Source organism: Ixodes scapularis, unplaced genomic scaffold (genome assembly GCF_016920785.2).
Source record: "Ixodes scapularis isolate PalLabHiFi unplaced genomic scaffold, ASM1692078v2 PGA_scaffold4__175_contigs__length_147842914, whole genome shotgun sequence".
NCBI classification, from domain to species: Eukaryota; Metazoa; Arthropoda; class Arachnida; order Ixodida; family Ixodidae; genus Ixodes; species Ixodes scapularis.
Genome location: NW_024609879.1, coordinates 61,965,056 through 61,990,431, shown reverse-complemented (window position 1 = coordinate 61,990,431; position 25,376 = coordinate 61,965,056). Strand labels below are relative to the sequence as shown.

The window sequence follows — 25,376 nt, the reverse complement described above, 5'->3', positions numbered from 1 at the left end:
GTATTGGCTATTATTCTTTGACGAAGAATAACTGGGCGAGTTGGTACGTTGGTAGTCTTTCAACTCCATCGGATATTCAGGTCCTTTTAACATTTTTTTCATGCTTTTGCTTTTTCTAACTGCTCTGCCTTTTGTAGCGGCTTTCGCCGCCACTAAAAACGTGACATCCAAACTCACTTTATTCACAACACAAAATCGGAAACTTGGAAAGCGTGCCGCTTCGGCATACGCAAAGAGATCGTCCGTCTCTACGGCACAGGCATCAGCACGGGCAAGAAATCATGCTGCTCGCTCTTGTAACGTTTTTCGCGCTCCCGCTTTATGAAACAAATCGTTGACGAGAGACTGTTGGAACCACACCTCAGAACTAGCATGACCTGTGATTGCTTGAACTGCCGTCAGACTGTACTTGAACGCTCCGCAAAAGCGTCGTCGGGCGACCGTCGTAGGGACGGCGCCCAGGACAGGCCCTCGGCTGGCCCTCGGTTCCGCCGCACGCGAATCTTTCTCCCTCTGCGGAGAGAGCCATAAATTTTGAAGATACGCTCTTTTCAAATAAGGAAATAAAACCGGGTATAGCAAAGTAAGAGTCAAGCATAGCTTAGCAAGCACACGGTACAAGACAAAGTTTGAAACAGCGGCGCACTTCGCAGAAACAAAAGGAACTTCCTCACCTTCGCTTGCACCAGTCGGCCATGACTGTCCGCCACTTGCGACGCTGTGTCTCACAGCTCTCAGTAATCGCTTGCTATTGTTGAACACGGTATTCGTAAGGAAGATATCTAAAATATCCGCAAAAACGGCTAAAACGTAAAAAGGAAGCGATGCTCGAACTCTCTGAAATCCAACGGCGGCCGAACGGAAGCTGATTGCAATAGCGATGGTTTTGCGCAGTTTTCAAAAGTCTCCTCTTTTTGTTCTTTTTTTTTTGAAGACAAAACTAAGCAAATCAATATATTAATAATAATAATGTCACTTTATTATATTCGTAAAATATTAACAAAACGTTTAGTCTATCTTAGGTTTTATCTAAACTTTCGGTTTTCTTTTTCAGTGTAAAACCGAAACTATATCAAGCAATTTCTCCCTTGTCGCCAAGGCTATTTTGATTCATCAGCGCATGCTTGCACCGCTGGTATTTCGGCTTTTCTGGAAGGATCGGCTCTCGCGGCACGTAAATAATGAGGGCAACCTCGTGTTTTGAAACAATTAGCGTGCCCGTCTTTTTTGACGAGGGAAAGACACGTTAAATTTACGTCGATTTTTTAGTGTGGAAATCTCGATCGACGGTGTTGTTCGTTGTTGCAATTGTCAATCTCTTTTCACGTGAATTGAGATGTCTTAGAGTTTTGCAAGATAAATCTACACCATGAAGCACTTTCGGTGAAAGCTTGAGGTTGTTACATAAAGGCGCCGATTTCTCCAGCCAATTTCAGAGCGAGCTTCCATTCATAACATCACTTCGCTTACGCGGTTCGGAAGTTGATTTGCGCTGCATGCGACCATGCAAGGTGGAGGATCTTATGTCCCCATTATTAGCCGTGGTTTCTTTTGCCTCCTGCTCTTTTGATTGCTGTGGATGCAGATATCTGAAACAGCGTATAGTACGATGAGACCTGCATTACAAAAACACCGGATTATCCTACAAACGTAATTTGTCTACTAGCCTATGAGGCAGCTCGCAAGTGGCGGTGCACCTTGAAAACAAAGTCATGTGCATGCTTTTTCATCAGCAGCATCAAACACTTAATGCGATTGCCCTCGATCGCCCAGCTTCCGAATAGTGCTAACAGTTTTTTTACAGTAAACTTTTATTCTTCAATAAAGGTAACAAACACAACTCAGAGAAAATAAAAGCTATCTTTGCAATAAAAGTACACTGTTCAATTGATAAATATAGTAGAAATGACTAGCTAAAATAATTATTGACAAGTTAGATAACGCTACTTTCCGTGGCGTACAGTGTAGCTAATTTTTCTATTTGTGCTTTTTTTTAGGCGTAGGTCCATGTTGCATCATGCAACGTAAGTATGCTATGACTGTGCCGGTCGTTTCCCGGGGAACGTTTGGACCACGTGGTCTGCACTGAAATAAGAAATGAAGCATCCCTTTGTCACATTATGTCAGCTATACCCGGTGATATTTTTTAACCAACTGGTTTTAGGAAAATTGGGGGCTCATGTCATGTTGATGCACTTTTCATGTGTGTCGTGCGACTCGGCGGACATTACATGGGTGAATAACCGTGGCAACATCTTTTTAAGTAATTAAAATCCGTAAATTTACTTTTTTTATTATTGCTGTTTTAGAGGCAGTCGTTATTGGAGCCTAACGCAATCAAACTATTCACGAAACAGCAAGGGGCTTTAAGATATTTATTTATCAAATTTCGCACTTTTTCTCTCGATTCAAGAACCACGCGCGGCAGGGGCGGGCAAAGTGGAGAGGGAAATTAGCGGTTTTGACATGGCATATCGGTGATGGCATGTTTGTTTGTGTTAGCGAGAACTTCTCATACTGAAGTTCTATGCATTATTTAATTTTCTAGTGAAGTTAGAACACTCATAAAGTGCTGTCGCATTCAGCATGAACGAAGTTGCACTCTTTTGTAAGCGTGCCTTTGGTGGATGCTCCAGCATCATACTTCCAACGGTTCGACTGAAGGGAATACATAAGAATAGCATCCTGCGCTCTGTCCAGTGCGCTGTTTTAATCAGGCGACGAAAGGCAGAGTTTTAGCTATGAATAATCCAAAACTCGTCACCTTTTCGCAAATTGTTTCAGTTGGGCTAGAGTTTATTCATAGCCCCTTTAAAATTGAAAATTCAACGTGGTCAATTACACTGTCAATTAAGAAAGCTAATTAGACAACGTATATGACGTTTATTTACTCCTCTAATGTGCACCGAGCCCCACAAATAATCTGTGAAAACGGCATCGGCCTATCTATCGCGTTTTTAGTGTGTTGATGTTAAAAATCGCACTATATATATATATATATATATATATATATATATATACCCGTTATTATAATTTGAGTACGCCGACTGCAAGCACTGAAAGTACACCTTTAGTATACTTAAGTGCACTTCCTGTATACTGATTTTGAACTACTTTTTACCGCGGGCACTACGATTCTACTACATGTACTAGTTTTGTACGGACGAGTATACTTTCAGTCCACCGCCTTTTTTACTGGAAGTATACTTTAAGTACACTTAAAGTATACAGTCAGTACAAAGACCGCACTGAAAGTATAATTTTAGTATACTTCAGTACACTTCGAGTGTACTGATTTTGAACGACTTTTCGCTAAGGGAAGTGCCTACTAAGCAATTTAGAGCTATAGTTAATCACTTGAAAACGTTACATTTCATCTGAAACAGTTATAGCATAAACACCTGAGATTGAGATGAACAGGGTTGTTCTTCTGACGCGGCTGGAACTTGATGCACAAAAACTTTCGCCATGTCTGCCAGCTCATCTCCAGGGGCAAGGTCTACATAGTCGCCAAAAGCTGCATCTAGTACCTGCAATCGATGCATACGATAGCTAGACACACCTTCCTGTAACAGCACACTTGGGTTGTAACTGATTGGGAAAAAAAAATATTCGACCCGGCGTTAACTTGAAAATGCCAAGCACGCAAGAGTTGTGAAAATCGAACGCTTGTATGATGGTAGCAGTGCACTAGTTGCTGTTGTAACACAGCAATAATTTGGAAAGCGCAAGTTTCACGACACTAGTACTACAGCTATACGGCGGAAGCCTGTGTTGTAGCGCGAGCCCAACGGCACGTGGATTAAGCAAAACGTTTTCACCTAAGCTCGAAGTCGGTCGCACCATCTCTTCCGTTGTCAACATCGAACGCGCTACAAATTGGTGACCGTGACGTGATGTCCCTGCCGAGACTGTCGCCTCCGCGCTTCTGTGTACCTGAAGCTCCCGCTTTGGAGTTCCCGCAGAGATCGTGAACGATCGCAGACGCCAATTCGAGTCGGCCCATTTCTGAAGCTTGACAACTCTTCTTGGCATCGCTCACCTGAAGAACACACACAGCCTACCGACCGCAGACAAATGGTTTGGTCGAGCGTTTCCATCGCTTCTGACAAGATTTGCACTCCCGGACACCCGCTTTGCCAGCATCCACGTGGACCTTGTCGGACCCCTACCGTCATCGCAGGGCTACCGGTACCTCCTGACCGTTATCGACAGGTTCACGCGCTGGCCGGAGGCTTGTCCCATCAAAAACATTACGCCCGGGTCACCAATTGGTAGCGCGTTCGATGTTGAGGACGGACGAGATGGTGCGACCGACTCCGAATTTAGGTGAAAACGTTCTGTTCAATCCACGTGTCGTTGGGCTCGCGCTACAACACAAAGGCTTCCGCCGTATAGCGCTACTACTCGTGTCGTGAAACTTGCGCTTTCCAAACTTTGCAGCAGAACTAAGTGGAGCGTCCAGCAGCAGCCTATAGATTCTTCTTTTAAACAGTACATTGCGCAGAAAATGCCACATTAAACGACCGCTTACCTGAAACCTGCTGCGAGACAGTTGGACCTGGCTTCCAAGCTCGGGACACGTTGCGATTGCTTGCTTTAAGCACTCGATTGAGCCTTTCTGAACGGTCAATGCCCTTTTCGTCTGGGAACTGCCGGTGGCGACGGTGACGAGGCAACGCAGCTTAGGCATTATTGTTACGAAGAGCCCGCGCGTTGTAGAACGAAACTGCCGCCAATGCGACGCACAACGTAAAACCGGTAAAACGTAGGCCTAATGTAGGCGCCAACGCGGCCAAAGCGTCAAAAACAAGTCAAGTCTCGTAGTCAAATCTAGCGCGAATGAGAGGAATGAGCAACGGGAATGAGCAACGGGAATGAGCAAACACCACCTAGATTGTATGAGCACGAAAGTAGACGAATGGCTGTACTGTAGCGTAGCAGAGCCTGTACCGTAGCCTCTACCCGTTGTAACGGGCGGTAGCTCACGCCATCTAGCCAAAGGGGTTTTGTGGTGGTGGTGGTGGTACTGGCCAGACAGAGCAGGTGCTGTCCAGTTGCCAAGCGGCGGCGATGATTAGAAAGTTTGGGGGAACCGGTTCGGAGACCGCTGCGAGCTGCATCATCTCCTCATCTCCGGTCGATCGCCCGATACGGTCCGAGACCGCTGCGAACTGCATCCCGGTGTCGTGAAACGAGCTTCTCTAACCGCATGCTTCCGGGTAACACGCCCATGACTGGCAGTGGGCTCCAGTGGCTCACGGCAAGACTGGATTCCCGCGCTTTTGTGAGTGGCGCCATGTAGTACCTCTACCTATGCCTCTACTACAAGTGCCTACTGCAGACGGACGCTGCGTGACTGGCGCGATGTGACAGATAGCAGCGGCAGCAAGACCGAGGCAACAGAGGCCGCAGTCGAGAATGTGAGGTGTTCCCTGCACTCGTGGCTAGTCAACGAACCCTTGTAAAGGAAAAACGGCTGTAATCTACCGGGCGGCCCTCCTGCAAGCGTGAAAAGGTAAGATGTAAGGCAAACGTTTTATGTGCGCGCGCCTTCTCACTTGCAGCCTGCAGTCACACGAAATATTATCAATTTAGAATATGCTCAAAGGTTACTGAGTATAAAGTCCAAGTTTCAAATATTTTAGAGCTCTAGGAATTAAAATAATTAATTTTAAATAATGATTATGTGCCCCTGCCGACAAGGCACTAGTCGATCGCAGTAGGCACAGTTGGCACGTAGGCATATATCATGGTGTCCGCGCGGATAGACAAAATAAGAATGACGGGTGTAAACACTGTGGGCAGCGAGCCTCTTACCGCCAGTGATCTGTTTTGAAGCATAAATGGGACTTCTTTGGCCATTCATGCGAGTCGGGCCATTCTGGGAATAACAATAACGTGTGTAAACACTGTGGGCAGCGAGTTCTTACTGCCAGTGATCTGTTTTGAAGCATAAATGGGACTTCTTTGGCCATTCACGCGACTGAGGCCACTCTGGAAATAATAATAACGTGCATAAGCACTGTAGGCAGTGAGTTCTCACTGTTAGTGATCTGTTTCGAAGCACAAATAGGACGTCTTTGGCCATTCAAGCAACTGAGGACACTCTAGAAATAATAATAATGTGCATAAACACTGTGGGCAGCGAATTCTCACTGCCTGTGATCTGTTTCGAAGCATAAATGGGACGTCTTTGGCCATTCACATGACTCGGGCCACTCTGGGAATAACAATAACGTGTGTAAACACTGTGCGCAGCGAGTTCTTACTGTGCCAGTGATCTGTTTCGAAGCATAAATGGGATGTATTTGCCATTTGACGAGTCGGGCCACTCTGGGAATAACAATAACGTGTGTAAACACTGTGGGCAGCGAGTTCTTGCTGCCACTGATCTGTTTTGAAGCATAAATGGGACTTCTTTGGCCATTCACGCGACTGAGGCCACTCTGGAAATAATAATAACGTGCGTAAGCACTGTAGGCAGTGAGTTCTCACTGTTAGTGATCTGTTCCGAAGCACAAATGGGACGTCTTTGGCCGTTCAAGCAACTGAGGCCACTCTGGAAATTATAATAACGTGCATAAACACTGTGGGCAGCGAATTCTCACTGCCAGTGATCTGTTTCGAAGCATAAATGGGACGTCTTTGGCCATTCACATGACTCGGGCCACTCTGGGAATAACAATAACGTGTGTAAACACTGTGGGCAACGAGTTCTCACTGCTAGTGATCTGTTTCGAAGCAAAAATGGGACCTCTCTGGCCATTCACGCAACTCGGGCCACTCTGGGAATAACAATAACGTGTGTAAACACTCTGGGCAGCAAACTGCCACTGCTAGTGATTTGTTTCGAAGCAAAAATGGGACCTCTTTGGCCATTCACGCGGCTCGGGCCACTCTGGGAATAACAATAACATGTGTAAACACTGTGGGCAGCAAACTCTCACTGTTAGTCATCTGTTTCGAAGCATAAATGGGACGTCTTTTCCATTCACACGACTGAGGCCCCTCTGGGAATAACAATAACATGTTTAAACACTGTGGGCAGCGAGTTCTTACTGCCAGTGATCTGTTTTGAAGCATAAATGGGATGTCTTTGGCCATTCACACGACTCGGGCCACTCTGGGAATAACAATAACGTGTGTAAAAACTGTCGGCAGCGAGTTCTTACTGTGCAAGTGATCAGTTTCGAAGCATAAACGGGACGTCTTTGGCCATTCGTACGAGTCCCGCCACTCTGGGAATAACAATAACGTGTGTAAACACTGTGGGCAGCCAGTTCTTACATCCAGTGATCTGTTTTGAAGCATAAATGGGATGTCTTTGGCCATTCACACGACTCGGGCCACTCTGGGAATAACAATAACGTGTGTAAACACTGTGGGCAGCGAGTTCTCAATGCTAGTGATCTGTTTCGAAGCATAAATGGGACCTCTTTGGCCATTCACGCGACTCGGGCCACTCTGGGAATAACAATAAAGTGCATAAGCACTGTAGGCAGCGAGTTCTCACTGTTAGTGATCTGTTTCGAAACACAAGTGGGACGTCTTTGGCCATTCACGCGACGCGGGCCACCCTGGGAATAACAATAACGTGCGTGAGCACTGAGGGTTGCGAATTCTCACTGCCAGTGATCTGTTTCGAAGCATAAATGGGACGTCTTTGGCCATTCACGCGACTGAGGCCACTTTGGGAATAACAATACCGTGTGTAGCACTGTGAACAGCGAGTCCTTGTTGCCAGTGATCTGTTTCGAAGCATAAATGGGACGTCTCTGGCCATTCACGCGACTGAGGCCACTCTGGGAATAACAATAACGTGCCACCAGGAAGGTAAACAGAGGGGAAAAGGCAGATGCTCGAAGAGCTTTGCATGGGCCCTTTAAGGCGCAGGCGAGCTGGTGAGCAATCATGATAAAACTAACCGCGAGACAAGGGGAAAAAGACGGGACAGATACAGCGACACTCTTTTGCGTCTGTCCTGTTTTTTTTTGTCTTGTCTTTGGGTAACTTTATCATGCTTGTGCTTACTTTAGGCCATATGTTACTCCTTTTTTATTTGCTGGCCTTGTATTCTCCAAATAGTAGTCATAATATTCTTTGTAAGCATGAATTATTTTGAATAGAAATGCCAAGAAGGAAAAAAGTCAGTACACTGTGCATGATCGTAGTTATGGTATGAGGAAGTGCTTGTGATAGGGCTGTTCCTCTGAGTTGGGGCTATTCTCAATGTATGGTGTGTTCTGCATTTGTTTCTATATAAATGAACATCACAAGGGGTATAAAATTACTCATATGGTCCTTTTTCTTTTTCTTTTTCTTTCAGATGCCAGGTGTCCGCTACTATCGTTACCCGAGATACAGCAACCGTGTGTTTTCTTTAAGGTCGCTCTTCAGACACCTCCACTCTGTTCATGGACATGGAAGCAATTGGATGTGTGGCCTCAGTGGATGCATGAAAACATTTCAACTGTTCACGTCATACAAGAAGCATGTGTATCGACATCACACTAAACTATTTGAAAAGAAGACAACCCACACCGAGGAAGTGCTTCTTCGTGAAGCCCAAAGTGCACAGGCAGAGTGACGGTGGTGCTCCAAGTGATGTGGATGCTGCGGAGACTGACTTCGACCGAATGGAGCTACTGGGGCTACAAGAAAGGATGGCTGAAGAAGGTGATGATCCCAACCCCAAATCAAGCGACTACGTTAAGCAATTGGCGCTTTTGATCCTTAAGTGGAAAGAGCAGAGGCGTCTTCCAGAGTAAACCTTAAACGAAATAGCCAACGTAGTAATGTTTTACATACAGGCTATTTTCGAAGATGTACGATTGCATCTATCGACAAGGATGCTGGCAAAGTGAATGAGCTACTGTCCGAGCTACAACTGGACCAGCTACTCACGAGAGGTAGGCGGATGACATACTGGAAAGCACATTTTCCATATATTGAGCCGTGCATTGTCACTCTAGGAATTAACTCAAATGGAAAGGCCGACACCATGACATATGTGCCTCTGTGCAGTGCTTTAAAGCTCATTCTAGAACATCCAACTTGGTCAGGCGACTTCAATTCCTACATGAAACTAGACGACCACATGTGCTCTGTATTTGACGGAAGTGCATTTAGTGAACACGCCTAGTTTGCCGGTGATAGCAGTAAAATGTGTTTGCTGGTGTATAGCGATGAATTCGAAGTGTGCAATCCGTTGGGCAGCAAACGGGGGAAACAAAAGTTGACTGCAGTGTACTCCTCTGTCTTGAATTTTGGCGCAAAATTCCGCTCAGCATATGCAGGAATACCCTTGGCACTTCTAGTCAAAGACAAGCATGTAGCCACTTATGGTTTACCCAAGATTCTTGCACCGCTGCTAGAAGATGTAAGCACCCTAGGAAATGAAGGCATAGTTGCGAATGGTGAAGTGGCAAAGGGTTCAGTCTTCATCATGACCGGTGACAACCTGTCTAGTCATAGGATGGGCGGCTTTCAGTGCAGCTTTAGTCATGGCAGAATATGCAGGTTCTGCATGGTACTACGTCATGAAATTAAGCACAAGCATGATGAGACTGACTTTGCATTGCGCACACCAGCTGGACACCACCACCATACGAGTATGTTGAATGCTGGGCTGCCGACAGGGTCACTGTATGGAGTTCAGAAAGTCTGTGCTATCACATCCCAGGGATTTGATCCAACACAGCTCTTGCCCCCAGATGTGATGCACGATGTTCCAGAAGGTGTTATACCCTTTGCACTGAAGCACATTATTGCTTATTTAATTGCACATGGCTCCTTTTCACTTCGTCAGCTGAACGAGTGCATCCTTAGGTAGGAATATGACCATTGTGACGTTCGGAACAAACCAGAACCTCTTCCTAACCAGTTCCTGCGTGGAGAGGCAGGTATAAAACTGACAGCCACACAGGTTTTCTGCCTTTTCTGTGTCTGACCTTCTATGTTGGTGACTGCATTCCTTCAGGAAACCAAACCTGGCAACTTTACCTGCTGCTCCCTGTTGGAAAATTTCGATGACGGAAATATGTCGGAAAAGGCTCATACAAGCGTAACCGTAATATGGGACATCCTATACAAGCGAAAAAGGCGGCTCCAGTATAGTGGATTAAGGCGGAACGATACAGGTAGGCGGAACCATACAAGCATATCGTATTATGGGACACTCTATACCAGCGTAGTGGATTATGGCGGAACCATGTAGGCGGACGGAACCATGCATGCATAACGTAATATGGGACATCCTATACCAGCGAAAAGGCGATACTAGCATGGTGGAGCCATATGGCTCCATCATGTTGGTTTCGCCTTTTCACTGTTGTACAGGCCGATTTAGTTTTAAGCTTTACATATATGTTTAGAAAGGTCGTGAAAGCTAAATTAATGCGGTTTGTGCAGGCGAGTTTTACGGCCAGGCGTACGTATTATAAGGACCTAGTCGTAACGATCAGTCAGATAATTAAATAAAATTTGTTAATTAACTTTTTAATTAGTGAAAATGAAAATATGGTTTCAATTAGAAACTTGCTGAGTCATTGAAAACCACAAAATCATCTCTTTTTAGAAGGATATAATGCAGGGGTAGCATTTTACGCGTTCTGTAAAAACGCTTTATATGGACGAGTTTCTAGGTTTCAGTTTCTTATCAGAGCTCATCTCTGCACCCACGGGCCTGTTCCCCAGGGGCTAAGACGTGCGCCTTGCTTCCCTCCATCCTACGAGGGAGGCGAGGGGGCGGCTTCGCACTGCGGCCACCGGGCAGCAGGACCGCAGGTGCAAAGATGCGCTCTGGTAAGAAACCGAGGTCTGGAAACGCGTCCAAATTGACCACTTTTTAAAAACGCCATAAAATGCTTCTCTTGACTTATATCTTCACAAAGAAAGTTGATTTAGTGTGTTTTGATGACGCTTAGCAAGTTTCTAATTGGAACCATGGGTTTATTTTCACTGATTAAAAATTTCAGGAACATACAATACTTAAAGAGAGGCTGAAGTAATTTTGTATTTGAGAAAACACTTTTAAACCTTCATTTGACCTCCAGAATCTCAAATATCAAAATTATTTGGTAATTTGATGAACCGAGGCTGCATAGAGTCATTTTTAAAGCGCCGTGAAAGCACTTCTCTGGAGAGCGACGTCACAAAAGCAGCTTTCGAAATCTTTGCTCACGCATCTTCAGCGCCTATCAAAGCTACGCACGCACATGCTATTTTTTAAAAGGGCAGAAAAATGTTTCACGACTGGTGCCAATGCGGGAGAATATACCTAGAAAACTTGCGATTGGACACGCAGCCCTTAAGCGACACACGCTTGGCGGCCGAAGGGTCTTCTTACGATGTCACTTTTGGTAGGATGTTTATTTGTGTTTTCTCACGTTTAGTTATATCTTTGTGGAAAACGAACGGGATATTCAGATTCGCGGGATAAAACTGCGCTAGAATGAACCTCCATCTAGTTTTCTGAAAGAAGACCGGCACATCTCTGTAATAAGCCGACTGATCATTACAAATTAGCCTTTTATACTATGCCGCCCTGGCCATATAACTCACGTGCACAGACTGCGTAAATGTAGCTTTTACGGCTTTTTTTAAAAAAGTCTGTAAAACATACAAAAAAACACTCTGTAGAATGTCCCCCAATACGATACAATTCTATGGTTCCTTTCCCGCTTGCAGTGTTCAAGAAAGGCTTGTGGACATCCAGCGTTTCATTGGAATGCTGGATGTCAGTGAGTCTCTACAACAGTGAGTGGTTTCAAACAAGCATGATGTTTGCACACCAGTAAGCTCTTATCCGAAGCTCACCACCCTTAGCGAAAACTAATACGTTTGAAATATACCACATTCTAATTTGAGTGTATTTGAAATACAGTTCATAATTTTAAGTACACGAAAAATAGACCGAAAATATAAACTTCTTTTTTTTTACTTAGTACTAAAATATACTTCTAAAAATCATTTCAAAATACCTTTACTTAAACTACATTTGAAGTTCCCTTCATGCGTTTTGAAATATGTAAATACTAAATTAATAGGCACAAAATACCTTTCACGTATATTTCTTGAAATATTTATTTAATTCATGCAAAATATACTCCAACCCTAAAAAAATGAAGCAATCAAAAATACGTGCAGAATACTCTTAAAATGCCTGAAAATCGTAAATACTGTTGTGTTATACTCTAAGTACCTTTTGACTGCAATACTTTGGTAGTTTGACTTAAACTACCAAAATATTGAAAAGCTCCCCTTCTAGAAGTTCACTTCAAGCAGATATTACACTGAAGCGCCTAAATACAACATTTGATTAGTTTGTCAACTGGATTGCGGAGCATCGCACTGATAAATCAGCCCAGTTTATGTTATTGTTTCCTTTTTTCTATCAAGGACACACCTGATCAGTTCCTTGCACACCAATCACAAACGGGGTTCGGGGACTACAACTACAACATTTGCTGATGCTGGAAAGCTTCAGCAGGTGCTGTGAACAGATACGTTTGGAGTGGTTTTGTTAGCACAATGTTAGTTCACTGAACGTGTATACTCACCATTGTACGTGATGCGAATAATGACTTTAATATAGTGATAATAACTACCATATTAAATAGTCAACTACTAAAATGAAAAGGCAAAACAAATACTGTAAAATATTTATTTTTCGCGGGCTCAATATTTCGCGATTTAGGTCAAAGTTGGAGTTTTGGAATAATTCGCAAATTCTAATTTTCGCGACGCGCTGGAATCGCAATATAGATTTTAATATTTTTGCATTTTGCCGGAATTGTTCACGAGACCTATTTTTCGGAATTGTAGGCGATTCGCGAACTTTGCGAGAATGAGGTCCTCACAAAAATAAAGTCGTTTACAGTATTTTAAAGTGAAGATACTGCCTTGATTCGCTTCGTCCTGAGTGGTGCTACGCAGAGAAGCAATAACATGTATTTTATGACCCGTTTGTGTGGGTATTGTTTTAAGGACTGCCCCGAATTGTTATTAGTTGTACCAATGCCTTTTACTAAGAGATATCATCCACGAACTTCAAAACACTGTTTCCCCTTTGACAGACTCCCGAGGAGAAGATCGAATACTTGGAACCTTAATAAGCGCAGAGGTGGTCACCGAAAAAATGATTATCTTCAATATGTAGGCTATATAAGGCTCTAGAGCTGTCAACGGGACTGTGAATGAGCTGTTGAGTGCGTCATGGTGTTTGTGTTTGTGTTCGTTTCTAATGTAGCTTTGTGATATGTATCAAGTAGTGCCTTTAAATACCACAGGGACACCATTTGCTGACAAAATCGAAAAAAAAATTGCGTAACCGGTTTTTAATGCACAAATGGCATCTTGAGTGTGAAGCGATAATATTTTTGGTATATCTAAAATATTTTCTGATTCATATTTATAATGTATTTTGAATACATTACGCGCGTATTTCGAATGCGGCCAAAATAATACAGAATAAATACAAAATGAATATTCGTACTAAATATATTTCAACTTCGTTTGAAGTACGGCCTCTTTTTGCTAAGGGCAGGAGCACTAAGAGCAAAGGCAAAATGTCGTGACCTGGTAAATTTGGTTGCAGGTATTTATTTTTAGAACTGCAAGCAGCAAAGCTTAATTTTGCTCAAAAGAAGATAATTATAAATTCAATACTGAACAATGGTGTCCCTTGAGCTGTCAGACCAAACTCCCACTCTTGCCACTCAGGAGTTCCTAACTTGTGCATAGAGGGTCAGCACAACCCAGATTTGTGCTGCAAGCGCACCTGCAATATAAAAGTTGAATAAACATGAGATGAAATATGAGACTTTTACAATTCTCTGTAATGTGAAATTAGAGCACAGATCTTGAAGAGGAGGATGGGAGGGTATGCCCCTCCTCCCCCTCCCCTCCTCCCCTTCTGCTCCCTCCCATTTAGCGGGAAATTTCCCTGAATTTAGCGGGAAAATTTCCCCACTAAATCTAGCGGGAAACTTTCCCCACTAAATTTAGCGGGTTACGTTTCCCACTAAATTTAGCGCGGAAATTCATGTCACATGACCTCAACGCAAATGCAGTTTTCTCGCTAAAAGTAGCGGGGAAAATGACGTCGCATGACCGTGTCACGTCATCCATAAAAGAATTCAGTTTCCCAGCTACCCTATTGGAAAAACGTACAAGAAACAAACCTGCTGCTTGTACAGCTCTGGTATGACACCACGATAATTTCTTTCTGTTATGGATGCAGTTAGTATGGTTTGGCGTTCTGCATAACTGGAGATACCGGCACCGCTATGGATCCGGGTCTGTCTATACTGGGAGCCACTTTGCTTGTCGATATGATTCGGTGTGGCTGGTATGATTTTCCGTCCGATGACGTAGGTGACTGCCGTCTTTCCAACAAAACGCTTATACCACAGAACCACCGGTATAACCAAATCATCATGCAGAAAGACGACCGCAATCTTCCAATAAAAACGTCCATCGTTCACCACCGCTATCGTTACATACACCATACATGTCGAAAAGAACATAAGCCACGTTTACACGAATGCGACTTAGTCGCATTGAATCCAGTTGCCGCATTCAATATGCGGTCATGTAAACGGCATAATGCGCAAAGCGCATCGCATTTTGGAACGGGGAGGATTATCGGAAGGCGCTCGCTGCGGGAGCGAGTGAACAGCTGAGAACATGGCGGCGGCCAACCTCGTCGGCGGCGCGGAGAGCGGTCCCACAATTTTTTTCCCGAGAACGCAAGCTTTTATTGCGATCATAAGTAAGCGGAATATAGCGGAGCTGCTCGGTGAGGGCGGCCCCGTCCAAACCTTTGCGAAGTACGACTTGCGCGTCCGAAAGGGTCACAAAGGCTTCAGTGCAAGCACGAATGACACCGAGAGCTCCGAGCACTGTAGAGCACTGCATGGTAGCGCAGAACGAGCAGCTCCTACCTCGGTGCAGTTCCTGACTCCGCAAGAGCCTCTCGGACTCGGTGTTCGGTCGCGATCGGCGAGGTCTAGCGCGGCTAAACGCGCAGGCTTCCTCAAAGCGTGCACACGCACGTCGCCTCTCGTTCAGAGTAAACCGGCGGCCCGGCCTGGAGTCCTAAACGCCTTCCGTCTCCCAACTTCTTCCACAGCACCGAAGACAGCGGGCACGATCTTTACGTTCACTGAATGCGTCGAAAGGCCTCCACGTGCGATGCACCGGAAAACGTGGTGCGGCTGGTGCCGGAACGGAACTGCATAACTTCGAGCTTTGAGTCAACGTGCACGGCAACAAACCGATCGTGACACCAAGCCGCGGATACCGCATCGCCGGTCGACAGCGGCAAACGGCCCGTTGCTCGTATCGTGGGCCGTGACTCGTACTCGGCCAACCTGGCGTCTTTTCGTGGCCTTTCGCGTGGTCGCAACCAGCCAAAAACCCGACAAACCCACCAGCCCGAAACCGTAGCGACCGTAGCCTGCGTTGGAGAAAAGCGAACCCGAAACTTAAAGCTTCCGCCCAGTGGCTTCCGCTGCCGCGGCTTTTCTAACTTCGCGGCTTCCACTTCCGGTCGTCGCGGAGATGGCGAAGATAGAGCGGTGTGGGGGGTCGTTGGCTCGTTTACGGTTACGGGACAGATGTTTTGCGGTCCGTTTCTACTGCGTCTCTGGCTCTCAACTGGACGGCGCCTCTCATAGTTCAACCAGGCGTGGTCAGCCTGCGTCAGGCCGGCTCGACTCGTCCGATCGCCGGACCGCAGGCGACTTCCAAGTACGGCCGTTAGGCCTAGGATCCGAAGGCCTAGGATCCGTGAAGCGGTAAGCGAATCTCGTCCCGTTTTAGTTCTACTTTTAAATTACGTTAGGTGCGCTACAGTATAACCATGCGTGCCAAGTGTTCGTGACAATTTTGAACTAGAATAATTGTGCTTCATTGCGGTCATCTGCCGAAAATGTAAATCGAGCAATGAACGAGGAGCCATGCTTGAAAACGGTGTATGTACGATGTTAACTTCTACCTGGGCGGCTAAAAAAAAAAAGTCAAGACTGGTTACGGTTGGATGCGAGGCTGGTCCCAATGCGATGGTAAGCACTTAGAGCGCCTTTCTGAACGGCATGTAAGCAATATAGCGATCAGCGAGACGAGCGACGGCGAGAAGCTACGAGAGCCGGCGCCGAGCGCCGAAGATTTCTCACTCCCGCTGCTTGCGCCGCTCGGTTCTTGGTCTTCTAGAAAACGTCGCTCATCGCCTTGGTCGCTCGCACCAATCGCTTTCATAATGTGTGTCTCGTCGCGCGGCTGACTGCCGTGTTTATTCGAATATAAGTCGACGTTTTTTTTGTTTTTTTTTCTCTTTCGGAAATTGTGAATAAAGAATTTTGACACCTACATTCGCGACCAAATTTTGCGACCCTACCGGAGGCATGAAGCTATCGAGTCACTGAGCCGGCGTTGCCGTAGAGCCGCGCCGCTTCTTGTTTCAAAAAGCTTTTGGTTGCCGAAATGGCTCGCCGCCCGCGGTGGCCGGTGCCAATATCGCGTGCACCCCTCGGGCGTCGGATTTCGACATCGCGCCTCTAGCGTTCCCCTTGCTGGGCAACGGGTAAGGAGACGAACGCGATGCGCCATGAACTTTACCCTCCATCCTCGCAAACGCGCACAAAAAAAAAAAAACAAAAAAAAAACAAACAAACAAAGATGTTATTTTTGTTAGTTGCTTGAGGCGGCTCGGCTCGCGTGTTGCTCATGGCGACACGGCGGCTTTGCTTGCGTCTTTGTAGTTTGTCTTCCGTCGCTTCGCACCTTTTTTCGTTTCTTGTCGTCATTTTACAACGGTGTCAGTTAAGTATTGCCGCGAATTTGCGAGGATGTCTACCCAGCTGACGAAGCTTCGGACGATGATAACATGTCCAGAAGTTCTGACGGTGATGAAGTTTTTGGCATCGCCCCGTGATTTAGCTGAGAGTGATGTAAATAAAGGTTTTTTCTTTCTTTTGCCCAAAATTTCCCCTGTTCTTAAAAATAAAAAAAGGCCGACCTATATTTGAATTTTTTTTTTTTTTTTTGGTGGATTTAATAAATAGGGTTCGGCCTATTTTCGAGTAAATACGGTAACTTTAATTTTTATTTTGGGTTGCGTCGGACGCAACTCGAATGCTTGACAGTTTCGTTGGGCGTAACTTTAATTTTATTTCGGGTTCCGTCGGACGTAACGTTAGACACTCCGTTACACTTAAGGAAAATAGGGGCTGCTGGTTCATGATATAAACCGACCATTTGTGTTTAAATAAAATGCATCACTGACCTCAAAAAAAAAATACTGCTATCCTAGAGTTTATGCTATAGGAATGTAGCGCTTCAGATAAAGTTGTTAATTTTTACTTTTAGTCCCTGCCCCCTCCAGATACAACATCTTGCCTAAAGCAGTGTTCCGGATCTCCTTCCAAGACCTCAGGCGGGTCGTCATTCAATCCATGAGTCGGCGGCGTCTCATGGGCGTGTTGCTGGTGCTTACTGGATGGTGCTACCGAGGGAAAGTGGTCATGCTTGGGAAAGGCAAGTATGGCCGCCGTAAGTATACATATTGTCTTTACCTTTGCTCGAATCCACTTTTAAGAAATGCACAGTTCGCATGTGTTCATCTCTCAATGTTTCCACCGTCGGCTGTTTTTTTTTTTTTTTTTTTGAGTGCTCCAACTCTGTCAGCGCAAGTTTCTCTAGATCATGCAAATGGGATGCAACACTAAACCACATTTGTTCTCGCAACAAACAGTGCTGTGCAGAAGCACATTGGAATTAACTCTAGCTTTATAATGCAGCACAAAATAGTTGACTCCAAGTATAGCTACTTTTGTGACTCCGTTTAACCAAAAGCTCTGCCGAAACAAACTTGCCGCCTTATAGGTAGTGCAAAAGAACCTCGCGTGCCTAAGCTGGGGAAGGGCATTTTTTTTCATAGGTCAATTTTTTCTTAAACCAATACCTTCAGCCTCCTTGAAATGTTAACATCATGTGACACACGGAAGAACAGTAAACTCTTTAATGTTGGCGAACCTTTAATTTTCGCAACCTTCAATTTTGCAGAATTCAGTGGCTGGGATATGTCCTCTGTGACCGATTCGAGAAGAAATAGGGGCCACGAAGATAAGGGGGTTTTACTGTACATCGGAGGAAAGAGAAGGTCACTTATGTTTGTATGCAGGAGTAAAACCAACAGCCACAATCATGGTGTCGACACTTTGTAAGCCTATCTGTGTCTATTGAATGATATCAATTTTGTTTTAGTTCGTTAAACATTGTTGCCTGTACATTGTGGGATGTCGTCTTCAACACCAGCAGTGGTTTTCTTCTCAATCAGGCAGCATGGATGCGTGGCGCAGCACAACATAGTTCATTTGCAGGTGGTACCGCAGGTTGAAGGATAGTTGGCACAATATGGGGGAATCACAATTCAATGTTCTACCTCGGGCGTAGACAAGATTTGCTTATTCTAAATCATTTTGTCTAAAAATCTGAGATTTGCGATGAATGTACCCGCATGGTTGGCAGGGCCAGACAAGCCTTGTGAGCGTTTCATTTTCTAGCGTCTCAGTCCTGAACCCACTCACGCACCACATGTGTAGATGTTCCGATAGGTGGGAGCACTTATTTGAAAAATGGTGAATGGCAACTGTTATCTTTATCAGACTTCTGTATTATGGTCAAAGTTGGACTGCATATTTGCAATACTTTTTCTCACTTAAAAATATGTCATACTAAAATATGTAAAATAGCCGATGACAAAAAGAGAATGGCTGGGCGTCCTCCAGCACGTGCTTGTGCTTTTCACCCCACTTTGGACAGATGTGCTTGCTCCAGGCTCATGAGGCGCTGAAACGTCATCGAAGGTAGCAGACGGGCTGGTGGTGGAACAACGGAGACTTCTCCCTGCCTTTCTCATGCTATCAGTGAACGTGTACCTCTATACTCTAACTTGGCTTAACCTGCACAGAGCTGAGGAGAGTAGGCTTGTCGAGTGCCCTTACTGCATATGCATTTGTACAGCTGAGGCACTTTCTGAATCAAGAACATTGTGTATCTTACCTTCAAAAACACATCATTTTGGGGGTGCAAAAGGAATTGTAAGGCATATCTTCGTTTGTATTGTCCTATTACGCATCGCAGGCACGTAGCCAGGGGGAGGCTTATGAGGCCCGGCCCCCCTCTCCCCCCCCGATATCTTCCATTTTGCATGGGTCCTCCTCTCCCCCCTCCCCCTCATACAGCGTTTTGTTATGAGGAGGCCCCCCCTTAAACAAAATCCTGGCTACGTGCCTGACGCATCGACTCCAACTTAATGCGGAGCTGACCCACCCTGTTGATAAATTTAATGCCTGCCAGGTAATTTGTTTTGCATCCAGTTAATATATCAGTATTCAGTTAGGTATTCCAAGTCATTAGTCGTTGAGATGCAGTCTCTCTGCAAGTCAGTCATGTTTAACATTCATAAAACTGCTTGTCAAATAATGGCACTGTCGAGGACATGTACTTGGCTCGAGCAATCGCTGTGCACAAGCTGGTCGTGTGGATGCAGACAGCAAACATCCCGGTTGAAACGTCCTTCCTCGCAATGTAGCTCAAGACTAGGTCAGGGCCCCACTCACAAACGTCTATACTTTGCATCTCTTTAAGCTGGACCACTTTTGACACTACAAGCCATTGCAGCAAAAACAGTGTGAGACATGATTATAAGCTCGACGTACCATGACATCCAACTAGAAGGTCACATGGCTTGCAGCTTCTGCCGTAATTAAATTTAAACTGAGATAGTTTGGAATAATGCTCCGGTTTTAGTGTTGCCCGGCACGGTTAACAATTTGGTGATATAGTGCTGCATTGAAAAATCTGCATTCGTGACTGTATCACCTTATGCATGCATACTAGCTATTAAACTCTCCATTCTGCAGAGAAATGAAATGCACTTTGCTTCCAATTGCAGCTACTTCTGGAACTTCATGGTATGAAGCACCTTATGGCTGCAAGCTCTGACCGATCTTGTTCTCTGGTCTGCGCAGGCCCATTGCAGGTAGCCACTCCGAGAGCCTCACCAGAGGTTCCTGCCCTTGGTCGTTCTAAATTTTTTTGTTGTAGGTATGCATCCTTTCTGTCTTTTCCTAATGTACTCAGGCGTTTTCTTTTCATTGTCGCAGATTTGCCTCAAAATTGGTTCAGCACAAAAATGGATGCTGTACAATTGCATCCCGCATATTTTATTCAAGATAACTTTTCTTTGCGAAAGTTATATCTTTTTTTATGAAGGTTAGTATTTTTTGTTTTTATTCACAAATTTATTTGAGTTTCCATGGGCAACACTAAAATGTTATGCCAAGGGCAAGGACAAGTTCACTGCTCTAACTTGTTCTCAACTGATTGCAAGAAATTTTGTTAATGTCGTGAAACCTCTTTCCAGCACTTGCTTTGCAGCATGGAAACAAATTATACATGGGACATACTCTTCTTTAGACTGCTTGTTCATTCTGCAGGTCTGCCTTCTATAGATGTCGTGTTACTGGAGAGCAGGCGAATTCGATTTTTGGTTTTGCCATTGCTTTTTTTTTATGCCGTTGTCTTAATAGTTCTTGTAAATTTAAAAATTTTCCTAAAAAGCAAGTCGGCAAGAATATATATATTTGACTAGTTAGCTGGAAATAATGATCTAGTACCCTTTAGTCAGTAAAATAGATAGTGTGTGCCGCTGTTAGTGTCAAGTAGAGATGCACGCTTTTTAGGCATTTTGCGCAGAGTGGTACCCATTTTTATTGGTTAGCCTCTTGGTGCGCCAACTAAACTCTTTCTATCCAGACACCTGCCCTTTGCTTTTATTTGGCAGGCTCTGGCAATAAAATAATATAGTGTTATTCCTCGGTGGCTTAAAAACCTAAAGAAAGAAGTTTCTCTGTGTTTAAACGCAAACTTTTATAAAGGCAAAAATGAATTAAGCCAGTAGCAGACGACACATAGCCTCAGCAGTGCTCCGCGCCAACAGCGTTGCGTCAAAATAGCGGTCGTCTCCTTTTTGCTGCCTTCTCTCTCTTTCCTTCGGCGCTCTCCTCCCTTTCCTCCTCTCCGGCACCTTTGTCACCACACCCACTGGCTAAACTCTCCCACTATACGGCTCTGCATTGCAGTAGTAGGATTTTTTTATAGTCTTTAGAGTTAAATGTGAATATTTGACAGAAATCTCCCAGGTTGGGGTGAAAGAGGGATAAATGAATGCATTTGATCATTCGCCTTAATTCGTTACCCATCATTTCAAGGCCTGTGTGGCCTTGTCCTGGGTGTGTCTGTGACTGTGGCTGTGAAGGAGCAGTTTTTTAATAGGTAGAAGTACAAAGTATAAAAACAAAAGGATCTATGTGCTGATCATGAAAGAATATGCTAGCCATTCTAATGTAGCTCTGCCAAGTACTTGATTGTGATTTGTTTTTATTTCCAGCTACTTGGTTGCCTCAAGATCTGGAGATCCCAGTGGCCACAAGCTTGGACTCAATCTTCTTCTGTGGTCCGGCCAGGACAATGGGGGAGGTAATCCCAGCAACAAGAGCATCACAGTGTCTCCATGCCTGTGACTTTCGATTAGCATCACGACAAGGGAGTCCTCATGCCACCAAGTGTTACGTATGCTACTCGAAATAAGCATTCTTACCTATTCTTAAGTGAAACAGCAAAAGCACTACTAAGCCTAAAATGCAAAAAACATTCAAATCTCGGGTTGGATGGAGTTCCAATTACAAAAAGGCGTCTGCAGACATGATTCATATGTGAACTTAAAGCCCACGGATGTAGGTTCGACGGAGTCACAGAAATAACTTCCCGCAGATGGCTTCGCTAGTGCCATACCCAAACAAATTCTTAAAATAATCATTGTGTCACGTTGGTGTCATTAATCTTATGTACCTACCCCACCCAGCAGTCGGGAGATGTGAAGTATAAAAAAATGGGAACTTGCACATTGTCAGCTCTGCAAAGATAATATATTGAACCGAGCATAGCACGCTCAACTTAAGCAAGCAATTCAGTGCAGGCCTAGCTTTAAGCTTCAGATATTTGTTATTGCCCTTCATAATGAAGTAAAAACTGCTTAAGTTGTGGCCCACTACAGGCTTTCTATTAGTGTTAAAAAGTGTTATGGCAGTTTAAACAGCTCGCTCCAAATATTTTCTTGAAATGCATAGGTTTATGGAACTTATTATGTGGATATTTGCAGACAGTCATGGTGAGACCAATCTTAAGTGCCAAGTGTTCCACTTATTCAGAGTTGGTTGAGTCTGTAAATATTGTAGGTCGCAAATTAAATTTTTATGGTATGCGATGGGCACAATCATCCGTAATGACTAGCTCTACCTAGGGGAACTTTATACGTTTACTACGGCAAGATGGTTTCACAAAACTAAGTATTTAGTTTATCCAACTCCTGCACTAACCTTATCTCTAGAAACTTTTTATATTCTTTACGATGCTGAGTTAGGATTCTGGAAGTAGTTTTTCTAGAACTACGCTAAAGATTTCCAGTTCATAATTTTTCTCGCGAAGAATTCGAGAGAGCCAAACCCTGTAATATACGGATGGAACTCGCAGAATGATGCGACTGGCAGTTTGAAACATTCGGCACTGTAACAGTAACAATGACATGTCACTTGCCTATGTAATGCTCATTGTCGCAGATCAAACTGCTTTTTCCGTCTGCACTCATTTTCAGTGGACTCATTCAGCGAACTCGCACCCGAGACTGCAGCGCTGGGTTCTGCGAAGTAATTTGCATGAATATAGATGTAACAGGTTTCTTTGAGTGTGCGTGTAACACGTATTCTTCATATTGAATCTGCTACTGTATTCATGACCATGTCCTTAATTGTATCCACATTCCAGCTTATTTTTATTTTGACATTTGAGTTTTCTTCAGTACTTTTCTCAACATCTGCGCTTGTTGAGCCGTACTCAAGACCATTAATCTTGTCTTTCACTATTACATTAATATATAAAACTCTTGATGCCGAGTGAGAATTCAAGGTCCCGAATCTGTCGTGCGAGTTAAATAAGAACCCATAAAAAGCTCTACCAAGGAAATTTTGTTAAAGGAGGTTGTATAACCATTAAAATAGCACATGCCATGCAAAAAAAAAAAAAAATTCTTGTTAGGTATGCAAGGATGACACTGCTGTTTCTGATGTGTCACAAAAAAAAATCAGTGCCATACAGTGTTCCTTATGAAAGTACAAACTGTCGAATTCAAAGTCCAGAAGTTTTATTCAAGAATGTTCCTCAATACAAATGTATTTAGAGATCTGAGCCACTGGCTCATACATGACTATGTGGCGAACATTTATTTTCATGTGCATTATAGTTTACAAGGTCTAGTCTGCATTGATTTATTGCATTCATGCTGAAACTGGGAGGGGTTCTCTGGGTATGAATAAAGATATAAACATTTCTTGAAATCAAAACATTTGAGAACGGACAAAAGGAAGGATCTGAGAACGGTATCTTAGATTCTCTTCTCTTTTTCTTATCTCTAATTTTCACCTTATTTCACCTGATGCATTTAGTTTTTTTAGCGCAGCTCTTAGCACCCGTTTCCGCGTTTCGCGGCGTCACCCTCGGCGTAACCGCCCAACTAAACTTGGCAGGAAATTGAATTAATGTTGCGGTCATGTGACGTTAATATTTCCGCCTAGTCTAGCTGAGAAACTAAAATTTTTATGGATGACATGACACAGTCATGCAACGTCATTTTCTCCGCTACTTTTAGCAGGAAAACTGCATTTGTGTTGAGGTCATGTGACATCAATTTCCGCGCTAAATTTCGTGGAAAACTTAACCCGCTAAATTTAGTGGGCAAATTTTCCCGCTAAATTCAGGGAAATTTTTCGCTAAATGGGAGGGAGCAGAAGAGTTGGAGGGTTAGGGGGTGGGGGGTCATACCCTCCCATCCTCCTCTTCAAGATCTGTGCTCTAATTTCACATTACAGAGAATTGTAAACGTCTCATATTTCATCTCATGTTTATTCAACTTTTATATTGCAGGTGCGCTTGCAGCACAAATCTGGGTTTTGCTGATCTACGCACAAGTTGGGAACTCCTGAGTGGCAAGAGTGGGAGTTTGGTCTGACAGCTCAAGGGACACCATTGTTCAGTATTGAATTTTTAATTATCTTCTTTTGAGCAAAGTTAAGCTTTGCTGCTTGCAGTTCTTCTAAAAATAAATACCTGCAACCAAATTTACCACGTCACGACATTTTGCCTCTGCTCTTGGTGCTCCTGGTGAGCCTCGGATAAGAGCTTACTGGTGTGCAAACATCATGCTTGTTTGAAACCACTCACTGATGTAGACTCGCTGACATCCAGCATTCCAATGAAACGCTGGATGTCCACAAGTCTTTCTTTAACAATGCAAGCGGGAAAAGAACCATACAATCGTATCGTATTGGGGGACATTCTAGAGAGTGTTTTTTTGTATGTTTTATAGATTTAAAAAAAAAAGCCGTAAAAGCTACATTTACGCGGTCTGTGCACGTGAGTTATATGGCCAGGGCGGCATAGTATAAAAGGCTAATTTGTAATGATCAGTCAGCTTATTACAGAGATGTGCCAGTCTTCTTTCAGAAAACTAGATGGAGGTTCATTCTAGCATAGTTTTATCTCGCGAATCTGAATATCCCGTTCGTTTTTCACAAAGATAGAACTAAACGTGAGAAAACAAAAAAACATCCTACCAATAGTGACATCGTAAGAAGACCTTTCGGCCGCCAAGCGTGTCGCTTAAGGGCCGCGCGTCCAATCTCAAGTTTTCTAGGTATATTCTCCCGCATAGGCACCAGTCGCGACACGTTTCTCTGCCCTTTTAAAAAATAGCACGTGCGTGCATAGCTTTGAAAGGTGCTGAAGATGCATGATCAAAGATTTCGAAAGCCACTTTTGTGACGTCGCTCTCGAGGGAAGTGCTTTCACAGCGCTTTAAAAATGACTCTATGCAGCCTCGATTCATAAAATTACGAAATAATTTTGATATTTGAGATTCTGGAGGTCATATGAAGAAGATTTAAAAGTGTTTTCTCAAATACAAAACCGCTTCAGCCTCTCTCTAAGTATAGTATGTTCCTGAAATTTTTAATCAGTGAAAATAGACCCATGGTTCCAATTAGAAACTTGCTAAGCATCATCAAAACACACTAAATCAACTTTCTTTGTGAAGATATAAAACAAGAGCAGCATTTTATGGCGTTCTAAAAAAATGGTCGATTTGGACGCGTTTCCAGACTTTGGTTTCTTACTAGAGCGCATCTTTGCACCTGCGGTCCTTCTGCCCGGTGGCCACAGTGCGAAGCCGCCCCTCGCCTCCCTCGTAGGATGGA

General features: G+C 44.2%; 1 pseudogene; it reads left to right on the top strand.

The window, feature by feature from the left end:
* Positions 1–8,329: 8,329 nt before the first annotated feature.
* On the top strand, positions 8,330–9,835 carry LOC115312748 (annotated as a pseudogene).
* Positions 9,836–25,376: the final 15,541 nt, after the last annotated feature.